The sequence below is a fragment of the Myodes glareolus genome, chromosome 5 (genome assembly GCF_982192425.1).
Source record: "Myodes glareolus chromosome 5, mMyoGla1.1, whole genome shotgun sequence".
NCBI lineage: Eukaryota > Metazoa > Chordata > Mammalia > Rodentia > Cricetidae > Myodes > Myodes glareolus.
This window is the reverse complement of record NC_142030.1, coordinates 59316506-59344256: the sequence shown is the minus strand read 5'-3', so window position 1 is coordinate 59344256 and position 27751 is coordinate 59316506. Positions and strand designations below refer to the sequence as shown.

Here is a 27751-nt window from a genome sequence, read left to right as displayed (position 1 = left end):
TGAGTTTCTTTGTATATGCATGTTTATGCATTCGTGTGTGTTTTGGGGTATGTGATGTGTATATATGCATTTGTTCATGTTTGTGTCTATGCTTCTCCACATATGCATTTGTGTGTAGTATGTGCTTGTGCATTTGTTTGTGAATATGTGTATATTTGTGTTTAGGTGTGTGTTGGTACTTACGTGTCTGTGTTTCTGTATGTGTATGTATGTTTGTGTATTTATATGGTCATATCAATGATTTTTCATGTATGTTTTGGTGTGTGTGTGTTTCTACATGAGTGCTTGTGTGCAAATGTGTTTTTAATGTATGCAGGTGTTTGTGCATGTGTTTATGTTTTGCTGTGTACATGTCAGTATATTTTTGTGTGCTAGTGTATCCTTTTATGGTGGTTTGCATGCATGTATTTGTGTATGTGTCTGGGTTTGTGTTTACATCTGCTGTGTGTATTTATTGTTTATACTTTTGTGTGCATGTATGTGTGAGGTTTTGTGTTTACACATATGTGTTTGTATGTGTGCATGCATTTCAGTACGTATGCCTGTGTGTGCACTTATGTGCCTTTGTGTGTTTGTGTGTATGTTTATGTGCACATGCTTGTGATTGTGTGCATGCATGTATGTATTGTATGTGTGCATGTGTGTATTGTGTGTGTGCAGGACTTTGGGGATTGTATGTTTGAAGCAGGCTCTCACTGTGAGTGCTGGCTGGCTCAATATGTAGACCAGAGACTGACTTTGAAGTCCCAAGTGCTGGGATTAAAAGTATGCACCAACACACCAGGCATGTGTTTGTGTATGTGTCTATATGCATGGACATGTTTGTGTGTGTTGGGTATGTTTGCACTCCCAACAATCATTCCTGTTATCAAAAAAGTCAGCATATGAACATTATCTCAGACTTAAAATTGACAACTGATGGAGAAGATGTGAAAACTACATTCTTTGATCTTAGACCTACCTGGACAGGCATGATAAGATGCTCATTGCTATCTCAGATGTGTACCGACACCTGCGCAAACCAAGGCCTCCTAAGACAGACCCACAGGTCAATATTGAGATCTGTGCAGAACAGTTGGAACTTAAACTTATCCTTTTACCATGGATTTCACTGTAGTCACAAAGCATCTCACCCCTAAATTAGATACTCCTAAACATCCTCCCTCTGGGGCTGCTCTGACCTCAAGATATATTTGGCAAGTTCAACTTCCTTTATTGTTCATCCCCATAACTTGGGTTTCACTCCTAGATAATGACACCCCTTCCCTCCCTTCCCCTGGTCGCTTTTTCCTTTCTCATTTATTGTCCCTTCCTTCTCTGAATCTATATCTTTACTTTTCCTTGCCCTTTTCTAATTCTCATTCAAATCCCCCCTCCTCTCCTGCCTTCAGCAAAGCCCACCTGTGACCTTCGTGTTTCTCATCTCTCAAAGCTTGAGAGACACTGCCCCCATTTAAAAGGCTTTCCATCCAGCCTCTGTCCACCTCCCTATGTATCCTTGTTCATCTGTTCCTATGCTTACCCTTCAGCAAATGCCTGGAGAGTCGCGCAGCGTGAGTCACCGAGATATTAATAAGTTATTCTTTGTGAAGGCAGATGACATCACTAACCCACTGTCTGGAGGACAAGTGCCCTTGACCAGGTTTCTCCACAGTAGAAACAAGTGGATAATTTAGTCTTCCCAGGTCCCAGCTCTGCCCACAAGGATGGTTTCAAGACCCTTTTAAACTTGAGATACAGGAAGCAGACTTAGAACAGAAGGAAACAGCTTTACCAATTCCTAAGATGTTGATGCAGGCCAACAAAAGGTGTAGGAAGCCCATGCTCAAAACTAGATGTGCTTGGACCATTTTAACAAAAAGGGTCCTGTTTGAGGTTAATTATTTTTAATTGTGGTCTGAAAGAATGGGTTGCATAGCCTTACAGGGCTTAATGGTGTCGCCAGCCTGCAAATATGCGGTAGGTCTGTTACAGCATCGCCAGTCCTATCAACATCGTTAGGAGGCTGACAGCCTCAGAGATTAACCCAAAAACAGCCACAGAGCTAGTGTGTGTGAAAGCCTGGGCTTGAACCACTTGTGTTCAGCTTCCAGTCTCTCTTCTTGCATGTGGATAAAGTGAGCCTCAGCTGTAGCAGAGGAAACCCCAGCAGCAGTCACGGTGCCAGAGGGGTCTCTTCCCGCTGGCCCTCTCTTTCACAGTCATTGTCTGCACCAAGGCTGAGACCCCCAAGACCCAGTGACTAACACCGGTCCTCAGAGTGTTATGGACTGTTACAACACACTGCCCTACCTGGGAAATAGGCGGCACCCGTTGTTTTCATACCTTTGCGGGCCGCCTACCTGCTCTTTCCTCTGATCAGCTGGTATAGGAAGTAGTGTAGGGTTTCGTAGGCACAGCCAGCTCTCGTTGGTCATGCCTGAAGAATGTTTTGAGTTTTTTGATTTCTTGATTGGCACTGAGTGTCCGAACCTTGTGCTGTGGAATAAAGTGAGGGTTTGTAAATGTCAGTCTGGCAACATGTGCAGGTGTCATTTTCTGTATGTGTTCCTGGTCTCCCTAGGTTATAAGCAGGGTGGGCAAGGTCTCTGTGCTAGTGACGACTGTGACATCTGCGGAGACAATAATAGGTAAGTTAATCTTAGCTGCTTGTGATACAGGCTGCGCCAGCTGCAGAAACAGAATTCTAGGGGAGTTCTGCCCACAACAGAGTCTCCTCCATCTATTACAGATAAAATTGAGGAGACAAGACAAATGAGTGCCTTCCAAGTGTTGGCTGCTTTCTCTGCTTTGAAAATTGGAAAGAATTCTCAATTCTATAAACATTTGCGGGATGCTCGCTCGCTAAATCTGTTTTGTTCTATGAGGATGATAGACGTGTTGAAACCTTAACACTAGTTCAAGACACAGACATCAGAGAAAAACAGCTCCAAAATTCACTGAAGGAACAGAAACACGAACAAAGAGTAATAGCCACGCAGAAGAAGACACTGGAATGGTCTAGGATGGAGCCCTGCAGAGGCTATAGGCACACTGGCCCTACCGGAAAAGGACTTCTGAACACATTGAAAAGCCAAAATTCCACTTCCAGAATCAAGATTCTCCATCACAGTCTGCATTGCTGCAGGCATACTTAACATCATTCAAGGTACGGCATAAACATAGCTTTACTTAATTCTTCCGTTGCAGTTGTTAAGGATAGATATTATTTTATATCTTTCACACGTCAAAATAGTAAGTTTCTAGCTAAGCATGGTGGCGCATGCCTGTAAGTCTCCAGCACCTAAGATAAGGGGATCCAATGTTCAAAGCTGACTTGGGCTACATAGCAAGACAAGAATAAATTTTATTTATTTAAGCAAATAAATTTTATTTATTTTTCAAAAAATAAGGTTTCTTTAAGGTAAAATGGCTTGGCTGAAGAATCTCATGTGACACCCCAAGTCCTCCTGTCACCCACATGTCTCCACGTCACCGCTGTGATATGCTCGCGGGCACAGGTGCCACCCCTGTGAAAAATCCACATCAATCACGCCATTAAGTTTTGTTCCTTACTTACATAATATTTCCTTTACATTCTGAAAAGAGGGACAAGGATTAGTTCAGCCCTAGTCATATCGTAATAATAAAAATAATTCAACAGTATTATTATGTACTCTAGTCTGTGTGGAGCTTTGCCCTCTGACAGGTTATTTCAACTGTGTCCTATTTAATGCCACACTGCAAAGCCATTATTCTTACTACCATTCCTGCTTAGAGAGATGAAGACATCAACACACACATCAAGACCAGAGATCATAAACGGATCTGTCTTCAGTACTTTATGAGATTTGATGGGAGAAAGGACAATCTTTACCTTAAGCCTATTTTCTTGGCAAAAGCAAACTTTACTTTTTCTACAGATCCTTTCCTGATACTTTATTTTTTAAAGAGAAAGCCACAAATCTGCCTGCCTCTGGCAAACAAGTCCAGTGCTTCTCACACCAGGTTCTGCTGGACTGAGGATTCTGAGGGTCCCAGAGTCCTCTACGGTATAAGGAGAAATGGTCATCTTACACAGAGTAGCTGCTGTCTGCTGCCCTGACTTCGGTCACATTTGAAAGCTTAAAATGGCAATAGAGTCAAAGGTCAGCCTCCAAGATTAGTGCTGACTGACAGGAAGAGCAGCCATCCTGAAGAAAATGCTCTCTGCCTTTGACCCTTGGCTCTCATCCAGGACCGAATCCGAGTACACAGCCTTAAGACCCAAGTGCTTTTTATGCGGCAGAAAAAAAAAATGAGAAATTGGTCCCTCCCCCACCCCAAACCCCTTGCCTCTAGCCCTGTAGGCTGACTGTCTTGTCAGTGAATGACTAACCTTCTGAGAACCTGTGTGCGTCCCTCCCACCTTATTTCAGAACATTCCCCTCCCTGCCTCCCTCCTGACATCACCTTGAACTTCACGCCGCGCATCATACCTTATCTCAGATTCAGCTGTTGACCCAGCTTCTGGTTTCCCACAGAAATTAGAAAGAAATTACATCAGTAAAGTAACTTCCATGTGCTCCCACTTAACAGTCTACCCACAGCTTCACCTAAATGAGCAGCCTGGTCCTCCCACTACAGTGTATGAACCTCTACACTGCTAGCTGGAGTCAACCTATATTTACACTGAAGCATCTATCCGCTGGAACCTTCTCAAGGACTTTGCTCCATCCAATGGCTCATCTCTTTCCTATGAGCAAACACAGTGTTTCTCATAGTTCAGAATCCATCCCTCAACTTCATTTATACCCTTAGCTCCTGCTCTATTTCTTTGCTCCCCAAATAATAGCAAACATCCAGACCTATGTCTATTCAGTATCTTCTCTTTTCCTTGTCGCTTGAGTTCACAGCATCCAGACTGTGCTTCCCAGCACCCCTGAAAACTGCTCTTGTTAAGCTCTCCAATGCCATCCTTCCCCTCTCTCAAGCCCTCTTGTCCTCCACCTCCACATACACACATTAAGAAATTAATTCTCATACTTGGTCTTTCTTGACCTAGTAGCATCATTTGACCCTGAGGGTCATGGCTCTATTCCTGAAGTTTCTGTTTTCTGCACCATTGTTCTTTCTTGGTCCTCTACCCACTTCATTAGATGTTCTTTCCCAGTCTTTATTGGTTTCTACTTACATGATCATCGTCTAAAATTACCTGAGGCCAGGATTTGCTCACCATTTGAGCTTCCTTGGTGATCTTCCTCTGTTCTTGTGGATTTCAGCACTATATCTGTCCCAATAATGTTCTGATTTATAGCTCAGTTCTAATAACTCCTCTAACCTCCATCTTGATAAATAAAACTTTTAATGATTATCTATAGCTCGACTTGTAAAAAGTATTCAAAATTCCTCATATTGAAAATAATGAATTCTTAGTTTGTGGTCCCCTCACACTTGTTTGTCCTCTAGACAGTTCAGTTCCAGTGAATGATAGCTCTGTTCTTCCAGTCGCTCCAGCTCGACCCTCACAATTATAATCCCTGGCTTCTCACCTTCTCCTTTCTTCCATAGCAACAGGTGTCAGTTTCTCTCTCCGATATCCAGAACATGAACGGGTCCTACTATTTCCCCTCTCACTGCCTTAGCTCTACCCATCGCTAGCTCTTTACTACGTTGCTATACGGCTGTCCCACTCACCTCCTTCCCTCCAGCCTTGTGCACAGTCCACTTGCTGGTGGAAGTCAGAATGATCTTCTAACGTGTAAGTCAGGTCATGTCATTTGTCTGCTCAAAAACCTTCATTCATCGCATGTCACAGAGTAAAATTCAATGTTCTTACCATCTGTAATAGGTCAGCCACATAGCAACATAATCTTAGGGGTTTTTTTTCCTATGTAATGGCTAGAATGAAAGAATGGGAAATACTACTTTCACCTCTTTGTCCGTATGTTGCCATCACCCTTGTGGCCCCTCTCACATTAATCTCTACTCTACTTGCAAGTCTCATCAACTATATCTTCAAACTATCCCACAAATCTGATCACTTCTCACCACCTCCAGCACCTCCGTCTGAGCTGCTATGGTCCACCTTATCTATACTGTTTTGTAGCATCCTTGCTGGTCTCTTGTTTGCACTTGCTTACAGCTTTCAGAGTAACCTTAACAAAATGTAAGTAGCACCACATCCTTCCTGCTTTAGCCCTTGAAGAGCTTCCCGTCTCAGAGAAAATCCCAGGTTCTTTACTTCATGTGAACAGGCAAAGGTGGATATAACCACAGTAAGGATAAATTTGAAAAGACAGGCAGGCCAGAAATCGTAAGTACTGAAGAGTTCATCTGAGGTGATCAAACGGAGGCAGTTTATATAAAATATTATTTTTAAAAATGGAGGGGGAAGGGCAGAAAAATTTGGCCATAAACAGAAGTTAAAAAGCAGGGTAGCTGATGACAGTGGCTTCAGTTTGACAGGGAGTTCACTCACACAAAGAGACAAAGTAAGAGGCTGAAAATAGAATATAGGAAGTTATTGTCCAACCTCCGAGGAAACAGAAGATCTCAGAGGCTCAGCTGAAACTGAGAGTTTCAGGCAGGAGACAGGGCATGCATTCGAATGAGCCAGAAAGGTAGAAAGGATTGATGGAATATAGATAATTTATAGTAGGGGAAGGTGCCAAAGATAATAGGAGGTATGAGTCAAAAATGTCTCTGATATTGATCATATTCATAGAGTAACCCAATATACTATAATACCTATAGCAAACTATTAACAAGCAAACATCATTACCTTAAAACAAAATTTAATTCTGGATGTATTTTTCTCTTATTAAATGTAATTGTCAATATTACGACTGTGAAGTGTGTATTTTAACTTAGCAAGGGATCTACAGAACAATAAGAACTAGCAATGTTTACAAGAGTGTGATTTTTAAAACTCTGAGAGTCAGTGGATCCATTTTATTGAGAATACCAGGGCCATGTTTACATTGTTATACTGAAAATTGAGGAAGAAAATAATTAATATTTTAGGTTGTGAGACAGATACATAAGCATGCCCAGGTAACTGAACAAACTACACAACAATTGGATTCAAACGAGCATGCTGGAGACTCAGTACATAGGCTAAATTGTGGAGTTTTACACTATTTCTTGATTTACATGTATTCTTAGTCACATGTTACTTGACCTTTGCATATAATCAGTCCATGCCCATAACTAACCCTCACAAAGACACTGCAAAGACTGGTCTCCTTTCTCCCATCCTTGTTCATTTATCGTCTGCTCACCAATCCATAGCCAGAGTGATCTTCTGAGATGTCAGGAGGTTGTGTCACTTCTCTGCTCCAAACCAGAGTTTTCCATGCCATTGGAAGGCCAATCCAATGGAAATCCAGCAGGCTAATCAAAAGCATTAGGAAGCATGCGCAGGTGCAGGTTTTCTGCAAGATGCTCGTCATCAAATACATTCTAGTACATGTCCCAATCCTCATAAGACAGTCTTGGCAAATCAAGTACTCCTCATAGAGTTTTTTTTTTTTAGACACCAAAACCTATGAGACTTTTCATTATTATCTCTCAACTTTTATGTATCGTTGATCGGTTATATCATTAGTATCTGTGGATTCTTCTTCCTTTATTTCTCTTGACTACACCTCAGTCTCAAGTGGTCTTGGAGTACTTCTCCACAAGGTCACTACCATCTTCCCCAGGGTTCAGTTTCTCTTGTAATCCTTGTCCCCACTGCTTCTACTGATCCGATTTCCACCCTTTGCCAGGTTCCTACAGCCTTTAGTATAAAATTCAGACTCTCAGGGACGATTAAGTCACAAGAGTCTGTCTGGTATAACTATCTGACTTGATCTCATCTTATCCCATCTCTACCTTACATGAAACTTATTTGTGTACTGCATAGCATAATTAATGCATGAACAAATGCTCCCTTCTTTACTGAGTTCATCCCTCCTTCCTTGACTAATTCTTAATTCTTCAAAGAATTTAGAGCTTGATATGTCCTCTAGGGCTTTTTGTTGTTGTTGTTGTTGAGTCAATAGCAAGCACGGGCTTCCTCTTAATTCCACAGTTCATATTTTATAATGAGCAACAGCTAAGTGCCTTTTTTCAGAAGAGAAAATGAAGAACTAAAGAATTGGAGTAAAGGGCTATGGCCACAGGTTAAATTGTCTGTCTATTTCCAAGAGGAAAGTGTGCTAGACACACGGCTTGTCCTGCTCTGATGCAACAGAACCAGAGGCTGTGTCTCATGTCCGGGCCAAGCTACGCTGGGTTTGAATGGTGCAGCCTGGCAGTTTATTTCAATGTCTTCTATAAAAGAAAGTAAGCATAAGTTTACATACTTTTATAAATAATCACCTTGATACTACAATATTTACTACAGTTTCATGATGAGAAACAAGGTAATCTTGTTTTGGCCATTTAAAAGGCACTAGAAGCTTCATTATGTAATAACTAGGCTATTAGCCCTAAAAAAAAAAAACTGTATGCTGAGTGACCCTTAGGTATTGTATACACATATTATAAACTTTCTCAAACAATAATTTTGTCCCACATTATTTTTAAGTTTTTATTTTTTATTTATTTACTTTTTGGTTTGGTTTTTCAAGACAGGGTTTCTCTGTGACTCTGGGAACCTGTCCTGGAACAGTGTAGACCATGCTGGCCTCAAACTCACAGAGATCTGCCTGCCTCTGCTCCCCCAAGTGCTGGGATTAAAGGCATGTGCATCACTGCACATAAAATATAAAAGATTTTATTTTTTTAAAAAAATTATTGTTTTGAATGAAATCTTCTTCCATAATCCTTCATGTACAGATTTTATACTGTAACTTTTGAAGCTGTACAAAGAAGAATGCTAAGCTGTGGATGTAAAAGAAGTAGGTATGTAAATATTTTTAGTCTGTATTACTCAAATAATAAAAATATAACAACCATATACAATCAATATATTATTTTCTTGACCTGTTAAGTACTGGAAGATATTTATATTTTAAAGTAAATTTTAAAACTATTTGTTCATGAAAAAAATATTTTATTTTATTTTAAGTATATGGACAGTTTGTCTGCATGAATGTCTGGGTACTGCTGTGTATGTCTGGTACCCAAGGAGATCAGAAAAAGAGTGTTTGGAACTAGAATTACAGATGTTTGTGAGCTGCCATATGGGTTCAGGGAATCAAATCCTGGTCCTCTGGAAGAGCTCATGGGCGCTTGACTACTGAGCCATCATTTCTCCAACCCCAAGATTTTATTTCATTTTCAAGCATGGATATGAACACGCACACGTGTGTGTGTGTCTATTTACAGATAATTGTGGAAACCCAAAGAGGCCAAAAGATCTGAGGCCAAAGAAGGCTTCAGAACCCCTAAAGCCCCAAAGCTGGAGTTATAGGGAGTTACAAGCTGGGTGCTTGAAACAACAAAGGTGAAGAAATCCCATTGTTCTGTCTGTGGTTCTCAGAAATCCTGCACAAGTTTGTGTTCCCACAATAGCCAACCCAAAGGAGGCCCTGGCCTCGGATGGTCTGAATGTTCAAAGACAACTAACTTCCCCCTGATTCCTCTCAGTGGCGGTCACTTCCTCTTCCTTAATCGAATGGCGCATTTTAATTTGTCCCACTCTATTGCCAGTGTGCTGTTGACTCTTGTAGACTCATGATCACTGTGCTGTTATGTTGACTCTTGTAGACTCACAGCCTGTGTGCTGTTGACTCTTGTAGACTCAGGCTGCTTTCTCGTGGGTTATTCCAAAGGTGTAGGAAAATGCAGGTCTCAACCTCACCTCCAGACAGGGAGTCTTTGCAGCAGTTCATATTCCGAGGAAAAGGAGGTCTCTAGATGGGAAAAATGTGAGCAGTTCAGGACCTGAACCGAAACTTAAGAACCCAAGTCTTGCACCAGGATGGGGAAACCATTCCTTCAGACACGCAATCACACTGGCCTGCAGTTCTGATGGCAGTAGTGGGGGGACTTGGAAATGAAGAACACTTAAGACATGTTCAGGAATGTTGTCACCAGTGAATTCACACTTTCAGCTCCTGAAGCCCTACCTATGCTGTCTACCAGCCAGGAATCCTGAGTTTAATTCTTCCTCAAAGCAACTCTCTGGTTCCTTTCCAGTGGTTCTCAGTCTTCCTAATGCTGTGACCCCTGAAAGTAGTTCCTTGTGTTGTGGTGACCTCCAGCCAGAAGACTATTTCCCTGCTACTTCATAACTGCAATTTTGCTACTGTTATGAAATTTCTGATATGCAGGGTATCTGATATGAGTCCCCTGTGAAAGGATCATTTGACCCAAGGGGGTCATGACCCATAGGTTGAGAACCACCAACTTATGCTCTAAGACAGCACATAACCAGAAGGTAACAGCAGAACCATTGGCTCAGTCTGCAGCCTGGGAATCTCTGGTGAACTCACTGAAAAGGCAGGACCAGAGGCCTACATCAGAGACATCGAGTTGAAACCTGAATTTTAGTTATGTCCTAAGCCATTTGTTTGCACACTGAAGTTTGACGTGGAACTGGTGTAGAGAGTCATGGAGGAAAACGCTACAGTGGGAAGGCCCCTAATTAATTTGAGAGGTCTCATGGAAATCATGCACCCAAAGGTGGCATCTAAGTAGGAGACTTAATGAACCATGACCAAATTTTCTGCAATTTCAACAGGGACCACACAAGCACAGCAGGATCTGACTTCTCTGGAGCCACACCCATCCCCTGACTCTTGGCTCAGGGTCTGGCATTCTCCGGCATTCACTGCATGCCAGAGACAGCAGGAAACCCCCTCTGGCCTATGAGTTCAACCTGTCTTTCCTAGGATGGCTTCCACCACCATCACCACCACCCCACGTCCCAGGAGCAAGGCAGTCTCCTGGAAGGATTTCTCTACACGTGTGAATGGAATGGAGGGACGGCCGATAGCCTGATGAAGTGCACGCTGAACTCTGACTTTTAGGCACTAAATATAGACAGTGCACATGCTGGAAGAGCTAAATACAGCAGTGCTGGCATGGAGAGGAGAAGGAAACTCTCCCGGGACGGGGTGGAGACTGAGTGGTGACCCCACAGCTGCGGCAGCAGCAGGTTAATTTACCACCCTTGCCGGGGAAAGGGTACGCTTCGATTTCATCCAAGATGATTTGTATGTCAGGGTATTTGTTGGGAGCCATTTTTCTATTAAAACAAAAACAAACAAACAAACACACAGCTCAGGATGGCACTGCCTGCCCCCAGCAGGCTGGTCTTCTCCACTAGGCTGCAGCTCAAGGCTGTCCTCGCTGGGGTGACTTTGGATCACCCGGTGGGTTATTTCTAATTCTGTTCCACACTGCCCCAGATCGTTCTTGTTCAGTTAGACAGGAAGGCTCTAATTATTGAGGCTGAAGGTCAGAGTGAGAATGGATGACTAATGCTGCCAAACTGTATGCCCCAGAGCGCCCTTTCTGGTTCAAGATCCTCCATGGCCCGCATACTCTGGGAAAGCCACTTAGCTTTGGTCAGGTTAGGGCCAAAGGAGAGAGAAAGGAGAGAGTCCTTGGCTCCCTGCCTCTCTGCCAGCGGCAAGAGAGGACAGCATTAGGGCAGCACTCAGACTCCGGTGGAGAAAGGCAGTCAATACTTGGGTGGCACCGTTTCAGCACATGAAATGTCTGCCAGCCCTCGGTACCTGTCCTGCCACTCTGAGAAGCCAGAAGACAGGGAACGCATGGCAAGCATCCATTTGCCATCCTCCCTTCATTAGCAGAAAACCCACGTCCCTCCTGGGCTAGGACAGAGATAGATCATCTGCATTTTGATTGCTGCCTTTGGATAATGACAACCGAAAATAGGCTCTGAACTCCCTCAGCGATCGGGTTCCATTAATTAGACTTAATTATGTGACCCAAGCAAGGGAAAGAGATCACCTTGCCTGTCCATGCATACATCAGATTTGATCTATCAGGGTGTGTTTTCTTTCACTTCTTGATCTCGCCCAACTCCGTCACATCACCCAGCACTGTAACCCCTCTGCCCGCTGGCCGCTCCTCTTCTCCAATCCTCCCAGTGGCGGTGTTGAGGAACTAGTTGGTCTTATCTCAAAAGCAGGAAGAAAAGTAAAAGTTCAGCCTACTGGTTATTTGAATGTCACCATGTCCATCAGTCTGTGAGTGACACTCAGTGTGACTGTGGCTTGGTTTTTAAAGCTAGGGGAAAACTTCCCCAAGGGTCTTAACTGGTCTAATTTTTAGCATCTCTTGTAGTCATAATTGTTGTCAAAGCGGTATGCAAAGTCACAATAGTTTTCTGCCCTTCCATGACAGAGACTGAAGGTGCTAATATAAACACCGAGGGGATGGAAACCAAGTGTGGGGACAGCTCAGGATCCACACAATGGAGACTGCAGAGGTTAGAAATGCTAGCTAAATATGGCTCAGGGACTCAACGAAGAGGAAGCTACGTTAGTTTGTGACCCACTAGCTTAGTACTGATTCATCTGTCTGGGGTCTAAATCTCCCCTGCCTTGGATCCCCCATACCTTGGCAAGATCTCTCTGAAGGCTGCAGTGCTTACAGAGAAATGAACAGTATCTCTCTAAGCTAGTCAGCAAAGACCAACTTCAGAGAGTTCTACACTGCCTCACATCGTGAGGATGGTGATGGTGGTCTGGCTCCTAGACACCCAAAAATGTTTCTTAAGGTAGCAACATAACAATTACAGATTCTCCTCCAGTCACGCCATCAGCATGCTTTTCACTTTGACTATCCTTCTGTCTCCAAGTCCAAAGTCATGTTATCTTCCATCTCATCTTTAACAATGAAGGCCTGTTTCAGTGGCAGTGTGGGCACTGGCCAAGAGGCTTCCTGGGACTGAATCTATAGGCTACGCATCCTGGCTGCTGTAATTTACCTATTAATTTTACAACCCTGAAGAATTAGAAGTTAAGTTTTAAGATTTAACTGCAAAGTAAATGACTTTTCATCTGTAAAATGAATATTTTATCTGGCACAGATTTGATTTCATCTTGTGAAAATACAAAAGCCATTTCAAACATTCTACTTTATCCCACTATAGGGTATTGATGTGTTTGTGTGCATGTGCACATGTATGTTCTTTGTACTTCTCCTTTGAACTCGTTTGATATACTGCTCATTCCCTAATTATTTAATGGGTTATGTGAAATCTCTGTCGTGTAGTCATGGTACATTTGTATGTGAGTCATGATTTTACCCTGTTAAAAAGCATGTTCTAGCACAGATTTTCCTCTTAATATTGGCAGCTATTAAATTACATCATTATTCACTGTAGCAACTTCAGGTCCAGTTTCTTAAAAAAAAAAAAAAGTGCCAGAAAAAGATAAAAGGTCATTTCGCAGACGAGGCGGGAAGTCAAGCCACTTTCCCAACACCAAGCAAGTCAGGGTCATGAGAATTGCTGTCGCCAAGGCTGTAAATTTAATGGAAAGCTTTCTCTGCCATGGTAAAAAGAGAGCAGTTATATTGATTTGGATAAACGCTGAGGTGTACAGATAGCCTCTGCCTTACTGAAAACCCCATCAGATTTGCAGAAACCGGAGGAAATGTTCCACACCTTGTTCCCCTAAAACAGAAAAGCAGCTGCCGGGGAAGAGGCGATAGGTGTGCGAACCTCCAGAAAAACACAAACCCACAGGTTTGCGGTTCCCCCCAAGGCTCTCAGGTAGTGTGTTCTGCTGAGGCTTTATTATCCCGGCCTTGTCCTATTTCTTGTCTTTATGCTTTAAGCCCTAGAGGGCAGCAGCGCGCCCTGAAGGACCTAGCCCAATTTCGCCTGCAGAATGTACTCCATGAGTCCTCTGCACTCTGCTTCATACAGTACAGCCCTTCCATCGTCAATAAGCAAATCGCGACAAGGCAGCCCACCCCCATTCCCATGCCTGAGCATTGTGGGATTAGGGCTCTGGGCTTCATCACTCGGTTGGTGGGAGGCCGCCACGGGCTCCCCGAGCCTCTGCACTGCAGCATTGCAGCGCCTGCAGCTCCTAGAGCTGGGAGCTCCGCGCTGTGCCGCCGCCCCCGCAGCTCTGCACAGCCGCAGCGCCGCCGCAGCCACAGTTTACATAAGCTTGGCACACACAGCGGAGAGAGAGCTCATCTTCTCGGGGATCGGGATGGAACTCCCTCCGAGACAGTGAAAGCTGAACCGCTATCAGCTTGCTCCCCACACCCCGCAGGAGCTGTCAAATGGTCACGTCCTGAAATGGCGAAGCCAGAGCAGGAAGTACCCCGTGGCAAGATGGAAATCGTCTTACCATGGACAGCGAACTCTTCTTCCTAAGAAAACAGCCACACTTGCATGGCATGGCAGTAAGTGCCTTGACCTCTGCTAATGCCAAGGGCATCAAACACAGTTTGTCAAGAAAAGTGAAGGACCAACTGGTTGGTGCTGGTTCTTCTTAATTACCTCACTTCATTTACTGACCGACCTTGTAGGTAATTTCTCCACCCTTCTCTTCTAGCTTTTCTAGAATGTTCAGTGGAACCACAGAGAGAGTTTCCCCTGGGGCAATAGGCCAGTCCCAATTTCACGCTAACAAAAATAAGTAGCACTACCTTCTCTCACCTCCAGCCAGCCTCAGCTGCTTTCTTCTACTCCTAGGGGAATTGGATTCTCAGCCACAAGCAGCCCAGACCCTAAAATCCTTTGCCTTTCACCTCCATTTTTGCCTGGCAGAGCAAAGGATATAGATCAAACCACAGATGTGTAATTCATTCCCTCCAAGGAGAAAGAAGGAATTCCTAATCAATACCATCCTGCTCAGGCAAAGAGAACCACAAAAAAATGTTTTTCCAGGCTGGGGAGATTGCTCAGCAGTAAACACGCTTGCCACAAAGTCTGACAACCTGAGTTCTGTTCCTGGGATCCACAGAGAGAGAACTGGCTCCCACAAGTTGTTCTCTGACTTCTACATCTGTACTGTGGCACACACACAAACACACAAACACACACACACACACACACACACCAGAACACACACACACCAGAACACACACACACCAGAACACACACATTAACAAGCGCATACACAAACGTAAATAAACTATCGATTAATTTTTATTTTAAATGTCATCTCCCTCTGTTAAGAACCAGGACTGCTATTTGCTATTATCAAGCTTTCTTTTCCAGCAGGGTCAGACAGGGATAACTTGGACCTGGTACAGAAAATCAGGACTGCCCAATTTACCCTGGATTAAGGAGAGGACATGGGACCTTCAGCCTGGAATGTCATGGGCAGACTGGGACAAGCTCAGGGCAGGGGCAGAATGCTAAATGGATTTCTTTCTCTCCTCTTAGAAACTTGAGCTCTACATTAAAAAGACATTCTTTTCTTTCTCAAAATAAATGAGAGTACTTTCTCCCTGCGGAATTACAGTAAGACAGAAGACAATGCTATGTGAGCATTTTGGAAAGTTGATCGGCAGAACTTGAAGGGGAACTGTAAACAGAGCAGCGTTCTAGTCGTAGGTGTCAAGACGTCTAATGGACTAATAATGTTCGGGACATTTAATCTTCAGCTATGCCTTGTTTGTGCCAATTGAAGTGGCACAGGCATAGAAAAGAACTCCAAATCCAGGATGGCATCCCCACACATGCCCCTGGCTGCCGCTACCCCCACCTGAGACTTAGAATAGAAACAACCATCTCCTGTGTGGCATTTCCTGGGCATCAACAGATGTCGTCTCTTGGAAGCAGCCAGATGCACCATCATGGAACGAGCCCTGGCCTACAGTCAGATACCTGAGTTCTATTTTCAGGCTGGTCCCTAGGACAATGTGACCCCTAGTTAAGTACTTGACCTTCTCAGATGTACTATAAAATGTGGGACGATTCATCCCCTCTTCTCCATTATTGTGAGGATTAAATGATAAAAAAAATTGACTTCCAATTATTTGTAATGCCATAGACCATATCCAACAACTCTTAGGGTGTCTTAAGTCCTTGCTTTCCTGGATATCTTGCTTTCTTCCCAGTTTTGGGAGTCATAGATCCACTGTAGGTAAATCCTTGATTGTTGTATTTTCTTTTTGTACATCTTCATCTTCTTAAATAAGAACTCTTTTACTCTGGTATTAAATTTTTTCCTAAGCTTCTGTGGATTGAATTCACACCCCTTAAGCAATGTTCATCCAGATCTTCAGATACCCAGTTGAGCAGTGGGTGGTGGCCATTCATAACCAGACCACAGCAGGGGCACTTGTAGAGATCAGTAGACCTTGGTAGATTTTCCTGGGCCTTGAATCCCTAAAAGAATCAGCATAGGATGGTTGAGCCAAGAATGTAAGGGTTTTGTAGGCTGTCTTTTCAGCTTAGGGTGTAAACTCTCTATCAGCATCAAAGCAGGATTGGGTGGGCTGGATGGAAGAAATGGCTAGTATTCTGTCCAGTTCAAGAGGGCACCAGTATTAAATGAGATTGTGACACAATTCATCATAAATGATTCAATAGAACCCATTTATATGTGAACAGTCAATGGAGGCTAGAGAGATGGTTCAGTGATGAAGGGTACTTGTGCGGCAAGGACCAGAGCTTGAATCCCAGTGCTGATACAACATGCTAGGCATCTCATACAAACTGGCAACCAGCTTTGAAGGGAGTGGGAGCAGAGACAGGAGGATTCCTGGCTCCTGATGGCTTCCACTCTAGCTGAGAAAACCAGAGTTGCTAGTTCTTAAGAGACCTTACTTCAAAGATAGGAAAAGGGCCATAGAAAAGGCCACCCAATGCTTTCTCTGGCATCCATGGGTGTGCTTGCAAGGACACATAATTCAAGGCGTATAAACATAAATAAGTACTTTAAAAGATCAAGATAAATAACTATGTGGTAATATATAACAAAGCTATAACTACTGTTAATGTATAAATCAGTGTTATTATATTCAGCTATTATGCAAACAACACCATGATCTTTTCCCTTAACCTTCTCACTGTCATCCAAAACAAAAACTACCAGTTCATTGCATTGAAACTGCCGAGTTCCTCCTCCCTTTAACCCCAGGCACCGTTAATCTACTTCCTGTCTCTGTGAACTTGCTTATTCTAGCTACTAGAAACAGACTAATAAGATCTGTTACATTCTGTCTGGATTATTATTCTTGGCATAATGCTTTCATTTTCTTTTCATTCATTGGTTGCTGGGTATTTGAATTGCTTTTATTTGGGGGATTTTTATAAATATACTATGGTGACCATCAGCATGTGAGCATCAGTTCAAATTTTGCTTTCAATCCTTTTTCCAGGAGCACTACCTAGATCATATGATAATTCTATGCTTAGCTCTTTGTGAAACTGCCAAACTATTTCCCATGGGAGTTAAATAATTTCACATTCCCACCAGCAACAGGAGCTTTCCATTTTCTCCACACCCTGGCCAACACCTATTATTTTCTGCTTTTACTTTGTATAGTGATAAATGGCATACAGATTTTTAAAGGCACACTAACACATGTAAATCAGGCAAGTAGGTAAAAGTCATCAATCAATAGATGTATGCAAATTGAGAATCAACTATATTCAGAAAAATGCCTCTGTGGAAGACATAGTGTCTATGTAGCTTGGGTAAGAGGTGAGAAAGCAGGAGATGAAAATGGATGTGGAATTTGACCAGAAAGTTTGACTCAACTAATCGTGCAGCAGAAAGACCGTTGCCAGTAACTATAGTTGTTGAGAAAGAACTCAAGACTCCTAGGGTGTAAACCTGTTTTTTTTTTTTGTTTTCTTTTTGTTTTTTTTTGCATATGGTGCTAATCTATAAAACTTGTCTTTATTCATTTAGAAAGTAACTAGGAAAATTATATTAAAGTAATTGCTTATTAGTTGTGCACTCTTTGAGGTTGAATTCCAGAGTCTATAGATCTACCGGTGTGTGTTTTCCATTAAAGTCCACATGAGTGGCTGACTTTAGCTTCTATGATTTGGGGGATGAAAGTTAAATTATTATAACTGAGATGTTTTTCATGAATATCATCTCTCTTCGTTCTCTGTCTCCTGCATGGAGACCGCCTGTCTTCCACTCCTCATCTCTTGATTTCTTTTTTTGCTTCCTGAGATTTTGATGTATTTTCATTTTTCTTTTGTCACAGAAAGCAGACTCGCGACTCTCTAGCCGCTTGGAGTGCTTCTTCTCAGATCAATTGATCGCAGTGCGGAGGCGTGTGACTGGAGCAGAAAGCGGGGTGTGAGAACTTACAGCCATTTGAAGTCCAAGATGAATTTTAAGCATCTTGAAGCTATAATCTATGTCAATGGGAAAGCAGACTATAATTAAAGGAAAGGGAAAAATAGTCCGTCGTCCACACCACTGTGTTTACTATATAAAAGGGGGAACATAGGCACTCCAGGAAAAAAGGAAACCATGAATAATTTAAGAACAGATATCACATCTTGTTCTTCCATGATTCTAGAATAGATGCTTCTATTTTTTCCTTTATACCTGTTCTTTATTTAGCTTTCCTCATTTTTTAGTTGGAAAATGATCACTTGGAATAAAGATTGTCTTCCTCAACCTTCTGTGAGGGCTGAGCCTACCAAGACTACTATACTTTGAGATTGCATATGCAACTTCTGGAAAATGTCCCTGGGAATAGACAATGAAAAGCCTGCGTTCCAAGGATTTTACACCCGCCTTGGCCTGAGTGACCCCTGACATATATTTCCAAGGAGAAAAAAGCAAAACAAACTATAACTCTGGACTTACAGTAATTTACAGACAAACCTATTCCTTGGTGCTGAATCCCTTCAGTCTCTGGAAGAAAGGTTTTCATTCATCCAACAGTTGCAATGATAACAATTATAGTCAACTGAGAAAGTATGTCAGGCATGCTGTCTTTCTCACATATATATGGAAGGTACAGTGTTTTAGATTCTCAGGGATACACTTATGTAACAATTGAGGCATGACTCATTCTAGTGTGGTTAGAAAAGCAGACTGAGAAATACGTACACACACACACTATGATGTCTAGATAGATAGGTAAGGTACTATGCAGCATAGAGTATAGCAATCCAAGGAATAAATTCAAGAACTGTCACTGACTGCTAAAATATAAACCAATGCGACTTTGGGGATCAGCTTGCTAATAATACACATTGCAATTTTAAAACCATCATTCTTTGTTCTACAGTAATTGAGGTTTTAGAGATACACTCTAAAGAACTCATGTGGGGAAAGAGTGGTGTTCAAAACTGTCATTGAAGCCCTAGGTAGGGAGACAATTTCTGCACTGAAGGATTCAGTCAATAAACACATCTGTCAGAAGTGTGAGATTGGCGGTTAGCTGGCATCCTCCTTCCCCATGAGTTGGCTTTCATGAAGAAAGGGTTTCTGAGAGGATGGAAAGGAGATTGAGATAAGGGAATGGCAGACAGCAAAGCACCTGCCTCCCACCCACACCATAGTGCAGCCTTCTTACAACAGGGAGAGAATTACCCAGAGGCCAAAGAAGCTATTCCCATAACAAGGCAATGCTGTTCAGTGCTCAGGGCTGAAATAGAAGACAGTGTAGAGAAGTCATCATCTGGGAGAAGAAGCTTGGTTGGAGGTATCCATAGGCAACCCGGGGATCTGCAGCTCTGAGAAGAAGATGCCTGCCTGGAGACAGCGTCACAGTGGTGGGCCCCCGCTGCAGTGGCCGTGAGCTGGTGCTGCCCCCAAGTGGCTCTGCATACAGCACACATGTTTAAAGGGCCAGAAGCCACAAACCAGATCATTCCTGCTATAAATCAAATAAGATGAGTTGCTACAGTGCATGCAGATGGGAAGGGGGATGAGCCAATTAAATGTGTAGCCACAGGGGCTATAACCTAGATAGATATACTGTGGTGGGGTGTTGTAGCAAGCCGCATGTTTGTTCCCGGCTGCTCGGCCCTGAAATAATCACACAGAAACCACATCATTTGCGATATCGTTTGGTCAATAGCTTAAGCGTATTTCTGGCTAACTCATATCTTAAATTAACCCATCTCCATTAATCTGTGTATTGCCATGAGTCTGTGGCTTACCGGGTAAAGTTCCGGCATCTGTCTCAGGCGGGGCTACATAGCTTCTCCCTGACATTGCCTTCTTCCTACCAGTATTCAGTTTAGTTTTCCCAGCCTCGCTCTATTCTGCTAAGCCACGGGCCAGTGGGGGATACTCAGAGAATCACAATTTACCTCACAACCTGTGATCCCATTTTCTACAGAAACTCGGTTTCCTTCCCTATTCTTCTCAGCTTTCTCCTGTTCTGTCATCATTCACATCTCCAGGGCACAAATGTCCATTTGAGGACACTCAGAAAGTGGTACTTTGTGGGGTGCAGCAGGCAGAAGTACAACGGGCCTCTGTTTCTACTGGAAGATCTACTCATATGTATAGGTGTCAGTGCAGGACAGACTTGGGGTTTAGACAGCTTTCAGGGCCAGCAGTCAGCTATGCTCAACTGAAGAAGCAGCTCTTGGAAATATTCATGTATTTCAATCTAAGCCCTTCCCGATCATTGTTTCCTTCTTTGGTTACTGTTTGAGAATTTCACAATGCTTTCTGATGAAATTCACACCCCTTTCCCTTCCCTCCAATTCCTCCTCTGTCCTCCCCGACTCCGCGTGCTCTTTTCCTAAGCCCACTGAGTCCTCACAGTGCTACTCATACGCAGGGGCATGTGGAAACGTACTGGTACATGTGTCACCTCTCAGGGGCTGCATCTCTGAAGAAAATCGACTTCCTTCTCTACCCCACAGCCAACATCTGCCAATAGTTCCTCTCTAGGGCTAGGGTAGGGCTTCAAGGGCTCCTTCCCAGCCATGCTGGGAGTTCAGTTGTCTTAGTCTTGACAGGCCTTCTGCACACAGTCAGAGCTGGCATGAGTTCTCGTGTGCAGCGGCACTATCATGCCCTGCAAATGCTGTTTCGCTACACATATCCATTACCATTGGTTCTTATAATCTTTCCGCCACCATCACCACCCCCTTGTAATGTAGCTGTCAATTTTAGATAATAACACTATGCAGTCTTTGTATTTTTTTCTTTGTATGTTGACCAGTTGTGGGTCTCTGTACAATCAACATGTATGGAATAAACATAAACTTCTCTGATGAGGGTTGAGAGATCCGTGGAACTATGGCTAGACTGCTAAGAGCTTAAGAAGCTTCTTGTTATGTCCATTTAAGAGAATAATAGTACAGGAGGCAAGCACAATCATTGCGTAAGCCCTCCGTTCTCTGTATGAACTCATGGCTTAAAAAGAAAACGACAAGAAATGGAGTCTGATTTTGTAACTGAAGTCAGACAACACTGCCTAAAGCTAAAGGCCCTGAGCCACAGTATTACTCAGACTTGGTTCAAATACCATATCTGCATTTACTTGTAATGAAATGTTAAGCAAGGTCCCATGTGATCATACTTAACCCAGTTCCTTCATATGTAAAATGGCAAATGCGCCTACTTAACAGGCCTGTCACATGGATCTGATCAAATATGTGTGTGTGTGTGTGTGTATGAGACCATTCATAAACAATCACGAGGTGTCATAATTGAACATTACAAAAATTAAAATACAATGACTTCAGATTCAAGGAGAAAAAATACATATACAGCCTAATCTTAACTATCTAAAATACACATATGGAAATATACCAATATCTTGGGCTTACTAATATATATCCAACATCTTCAGCAACTAAGTTCCTCACTACTGAGTTTCCAGATGATATTTTCTTTAGTACATTCCTTTGTGTTTTTCTCATTATTTACAACGATATAAGTGCTGCTCTACAGAAAGCATACAAGTGATGTTAGGAAATGGCTTACAGAAATGACTCAAGTATAAATTCAATCCCCAGAATCTCCCACAAGCCCAAAGCCTCCTGAAACGAAACATACCCGACCAATTCTGTATCCTCATCAAGGAAATTCTACCATCTTTATAAAACACTTTTCCCACCAGGTGAAGGAAGAGCGAGTAAATGTTGCTGCAGATCTGGGAACAGCAAAGCCCAGGTTGGGGAACAGTTCTGGGACTTTACATTTTAGACTTTAAATTCTTTCTAATTCCTTTGGTGGTCCTGAAAGACTAATGTGGCCTATGTTCAGACCCCTACCTTCGTCTGTTACACCACAGTTATGAATAGTGCTTTTGTTCTCAGCACTGTTCTCTCTCTCTCTCTCTCTCTCTCTATATATATATATATATATATATAGAGAGAGAGAGAGAGAGAGAGAGTGTGTATATATATATATATATATATATATATATATATATACTGAAAATAGATTCTTCTCTCATACAATACTTCCTGACCACAGTTTCTATTCCCTCCACTCCTCCCTGCTGACCCCTACCTTCCCTCTCCCCCAGATCCTAGATTTGAATAGATGTCTGGATCCAGCAGTCTGCACGTTGTTGCTCCCTAACTACCCATGAACAGCCGCTGGTTTGTTTTTGTCTCTGTTGGTGAATGTCTTGACGTGAGTGGCTGAAGCTTACTTCCAGTCCAGCTGATGCTACTGTGGTGTTATTTTCTTCCTCCAACCAGGGTATCTTCTCAAGAACCTCCTTTATACAGGAGCCTTTGAGAAAATGATGGTTTCTCTGCTCCTGTCTACGTCTAACAAGCACGTGCACTGATCCATTCTAAGACCTTCAAATGAACCTCACAGCAGGTCTCCCCGCTCTCTTCATCTTCAAGGCTGTGCAGCAAGCGTTTGTAGAAATGGAAAGAACTTGTGGTGGAGCAAGTTGAACTGTCACCAAGGACTACTAATGGAGGAAAGATGGGGGCAGCCACTCTCTGGACAGACCCATCAATCACTTTCATGACATTGTGTCCCAATCACATCTTCAGGAGAGATGTTTGATAGGAATTTATGTTCAGTTTTTTTTTCAAATTTTCTTTTCATATCTTCATTGTATTTTGGAATTAGGTCACCATTTAGCAGGGCTACCACCCATTAGATGAGCCAGTGGACCTTATGCTGGTAGAAACAAAGGGAAGATGCCTGCAAAAATACTGCCTTTGGACTTACCATGCTATACTATGAGGGAAATTGTGTGTGTGTGTGTGTGTGTGTGTGTGTGTGTGTGTGTGTGTTCAAGAAAGAGATGTGTTTTCACATACCCTCCCTCCAGCCTGCAGTTGTGTTTGTGTGAGTGTGTGTGTGTTTGAGAGAGACATGTTTTCACATACCCTTCCTACAATCTGCAGTGGCTTTTCTTCAACTCTCTGAGCAAGCATGAATAAATTTGATGTTAAAATACAGAACCAGATTATTCGTAGACAAATCAACGCTAATCTGAATATAAAGAGAACAAAATTCGTTTCTGTAATGTTCTGCATAGATTCATAGAAAGAGAAAGAAATTCTGTGCATAATCACTGCTAGAGATGAGTATTATACTTTTTTTAAATGAAAAAAAGACAAACTGCCTTTAGGGTCACAAGAGAGGACTCCTGAAGGACCTGAGATATGAACTAGACATTGGAAATTGAGAAGAGCTTCCTGATTGTTTTGTTGAGAAGTGTTACAATATGTTGATGGATGCTTTGGTACCCAGTAGGAATTCTGGGACCCCTAATGAGGCACGGAAACAGCAGAACAACTTCAGACCACAGAAGGAAAGAGTCCCAGGGGCTTGAATCCTGAACGAAGCACACAGACTTGTGTGGAACAAGGGATGCCTTGTGAACGAAGGTCTGGATGGTGCCTTTCCCTGGTGAGGCAGCGGTACTCACAGCTCTTAGAAGTGTGGAGCCTTTGCTCCTGGAGAGAACAGCAGCAGGAGAGAGACGAGAGCCCAAACTGGTTGCAGAAATGTCGGATCCTGGTGAGGTGCTCTTGGAATTAACATTAAGTAGGAAATTGCAAAGCAGAAACAACCATTAATTACATACTTTTCAGGGGGCATTAAGATGCACCGTGTGTGTGTGTGTGTGTGTGTGTGTGTGTGTGTGTGTGTGTGTGATGTCAGTTATATGATGGCAAACTCATTAACTGTGTGCCTCAAGCTTGAGGATAGAACAGAGTATGCATGCATGTGTGCATGTGTGTGCGTGCGTGTGTCTGTCTATGTGTGTGTCTGTGTGTATGTGGTGTCAGTCAAATGACTGAAAATACACCAACTGTGTGTCCTGCGGGCTTGAGGAGAGAATGGGGTAGCTCTGTCTCCTTATGTGCACATGCCTTATCTGAGTTTGACTTGTGAGAGGCCTGGGAGTGGCAAAGAAGGGAAAATGCATGGAATACTTCAAGTCACAAGAAGAGCACCTCCAGTCTGGACACTTTTCCTGTTATTACCAAAGTGAACTTGGTACAAATTTGACCCAATCCAATTTGAGCTGAAGAATTGGGCAGTAAATCTCAAAAGGGCAGCCAGCTTTCCCTGTCAGATTGTCAACGCACCATTGGCCTCAGCTCCTGCTGAACCAAATGAATAGTTGTACCTGTGGTGCCTAATTTGACATTTCTGTTCCCAATCTAAGTACAGAGAAGTTGTTAAAATAGCAAAATGTCAAGGGTCAGTGGGACCACATTCGTTCAAGGAATCAATGTGCAGGATGCTTTATCTAACAAACCTATTGGCATTGTTATATAATTTCCAAAAGCAAATATATGCTTCTGAGCGAAATTACCATTAATGGTTTCTTATTACAACAGATCTTTGTGCCTGAATCTCTTGCCAAAATAAAGCCGGTTAGCTAATTTCTTACATGAAGAGATCCTGACACAAGAAAGTCAAAGGCCTTCCAGGGAAATGAATAGCAGCCAAACTTGCTGCTCTCAAATAAAAAAAAACTAAATAAATAAATAAATAAAAATAAAAATGCTGTCACCATCAACCTGGAAAATAGGTAGATGGTGTCAGCATAAATCCCCTTTCCTAATTCTCTTGAAATAGGATTCGGACAAGCCAGTTCAGGCTAGCCATGAATCACTTTGTAGACATCTCTGGATAGAGCTAGAAATCTCACTAACATCAGAATCATTGAGTGACAGATAGTTGTGATTTGTATTCCAGCGACATGCAGACCTCACCAATCATAGCAACTGCCCACTTACTCACAAGAAGTGAAGGAAAAGGACTTCCATTACATTGAGGACGGATGGAAATTGAAAAACATCAACTCAGAAGTTTTGTTTTATTGTTTTTATTTTTCTCCTGGCTGTAGGTCAGACTCTTCACCAGGCAGGAGTTAGTCTCAGAAGGAGATTCCAGGTTTCCTTCCAAGAGAAGAGTGGCAAAAGCTGTTCTGAATTTCCAGTATAATCTTACTTTTTTTTATCTTTGCAATTCTTCAATCAAAATAATACTAATTTCTTAAGGAATATGTAGTTGTAATTTAATATTTTTAGAATAAGTAAAAAAAACTGCAGTGGTCTCCTTTTTCTCTCTGAAGACTCAGTTACCTCCAGCAAACCGTGGTTTAAAAATGCAAAATGAAAAATTCTAAAAATAAACAATTCACAAGTTTTAAATTGCATATACTTCTGAGTGTCTTGATGAAACTCATGCCCTTCTGCTCCATCCTGCCTGGGACATGAATTACCCTTTAGTCCTGTGAATTCACCCTGTCTATGCTACTCATCCACTGGTCACCTAAAACCATCATGATTATCAGCTTGGCTGTTGCCTGATGGCCGGGGTTGAGTACAGGATCCAAACTACCTGAGGTTTGGGCATTTACTAGTTAGTTACCTTAGAACATATCTCCATGGATAAGGGGGCACTACTATAGTATGATCCCAATTCTATCTTAAGGATCCCAAAGGTGTAGTAGGATAACAATATAGAAATAGTAGCAACTCTGTGATATCTATAAATGATAGAATTAGAGGATTCTTGTTTAACGGTTGTACATTCTTTAGGTTTACTAGTATAATGATACTTTCAACTTCTGTGTCCTAGGAAAAGGACGAAATCTGTAAGTATATGAGGGAGAAAATGTACTTTAAAAACATAAAATCTCAGCTTAGAAAGATGGCTCCACGAATAAAAATGTTCACTACAGCAGCATGAGGGCCTGATTTGAAAATTTCAGGACCCACATAGGAGTCTAATGCAGCCGATTGTGTGAAGAGGTGGTGTAAGAGGGTCTTCTTTCTATGTGTTGCTTTCATTGGTTGAGTAAAGAGACTGCCTTGACCTTTTGATAGGGCAGAAAATTAGGTAGGCGGAGTAGACAGAACAGGATGCTGGGAAGAAGAGCAGAGTCAGGCAGAGACCATGATTCTCCAACCCTAGATGGACATAGGTTAGAATCTTCCTGGTAAGCCATGACCCCATAGTGATACACAGATTATTAGATATGATTCTCCAACCCGAGACGGACATAGGTTAGAATCTTCCCAGTAAGCCATGACCCCGTGGTGATATACAGATTACTAGATATGGGTTAAAGCAGGATGTGAGAATTAGCCAAGAAGAGGCTAGATATTATGGGCCAGGCAGTGTTTAAATGAATACAGTTTCTGTGTAATTATTTCAGGGGCTAATCTAGCTGGGCAGCCAGGAGCCGGGTGGCGGGACACAGCCTGCCACTCCTCATTACTACAAGGAGGCAGTGACAGGGAGATCCCAAGGACTCTACTGGATGGCCAGTTTAGCTGGCATGACCAGCTCAAGTTCAGTAAGAAAACCTGGCTCAAAAATAATGTAGATAATAACAAGGAAGGAAGCCAATAGCTACCTCTGACTTCAACATGCACACACATACTGGTAAGGGAACCCTTCATGTATACACTCATCATACATACACACACACAGCACACACACACACAATGCCATAAACTTTAGGGAAATACAGAGTTACTGAGGCATGTGATCAATAAGAACTAATAGTATAAGGAATCTGATTTGTATCAGTACTGAATATCTTACCGTAGTTCAGTCAAATGAAATATCCCTAGGCTCTACCCCATTCCCTATAAAGGGTTTTATGCTAGTATTTTAAGTGTTTTTATTGGTTTGTAGGTTTGTGCTGAAGTCAAATGTAATATCTGGTCTTGTGTAGCAGAAGCAGAATGGTATATCTGGCAACTGCCCTTTGTGGATGTGGTATTCTCAAATAGATGTATACCCAGTGATTTGGGGCAATGCCAACCTGAAGGGAACTAAAGTAGGAAAAATGAGAAATGGAAGGGGGATCTTATGTGTCCCCCAGTGGCACTGCATTGAGATGCATGCCAAGCTGGCTAACAGTCTTTACTTTTGCTTTGGAGGGTGTAATACAGGCACTAAAGTCAGCTTGCTGCAAGAAATAGCAGGCATAGGACAGAATCTGAAATTGGGAACATTGGACTCAACCAGAGTAGCGAGAATGGAGTCATGACTTCCACACCTTTTGTGATGGCTGACACTTGGAACTTGTCTTGACTCCACAGCCCTGTTACACATATGGTAGGAAAAGGGCTCCAAGGTCATTTATTTTGATTGTCAGCTTGATTGAATTAAGAAATCCCTAGGGTATTAAAGAAGTCAGTGGAGTTGGTGATGACATTACTAGAGACAATTAGATCATGAGGTTCTTGGCTTGATCAGTGGATTAATCCCTTGAAGGATTCTCAACATTTAACATTGCTAGGAGGTGGTAGAGGCTAGAAGGGAAGATCTTGAGGGAGAAAATGGACCACAAGCAGAATTTCCTTGGGACCATACTCAAACTGTCCTCTATCTAGATGACCTTTATTCTGCTACCACCATTAAAAAAGTAAAGATCACCTCTACCACACATTGCTGCCATTTTGATGCTCTGCCCAAGTGTATAAAGCCAAAAACCCATGGATTGAGCCCTCTGAAAC

At 42.5% G+C, this 27751-nt stretch overlaps 1 pseudogene across 1 annotated transcript in view; it reads right to left on the bottom strand.

The window, feature by feature from the left end:
• Positions 1 to 6877: 6877 nt before the first annotated feature.
• The window catches only part of LOC146894918 (myb-binding protein 1A pseudogene), a 37955-nt pseudogene continuing 17081 nt past the window's right edge, over positions 6878 to 27751 (bottom strand). The window contains exon 3 of the transcript XR_015001345.2: positions 6878 to 9803. The product of XR_015001345.2 is annotated as a myb-binding protein 1A pseudogene, transcript variant X3 (transcript). The remainder of the gene's footprint in view (positions 9804 to 27751) is intronic.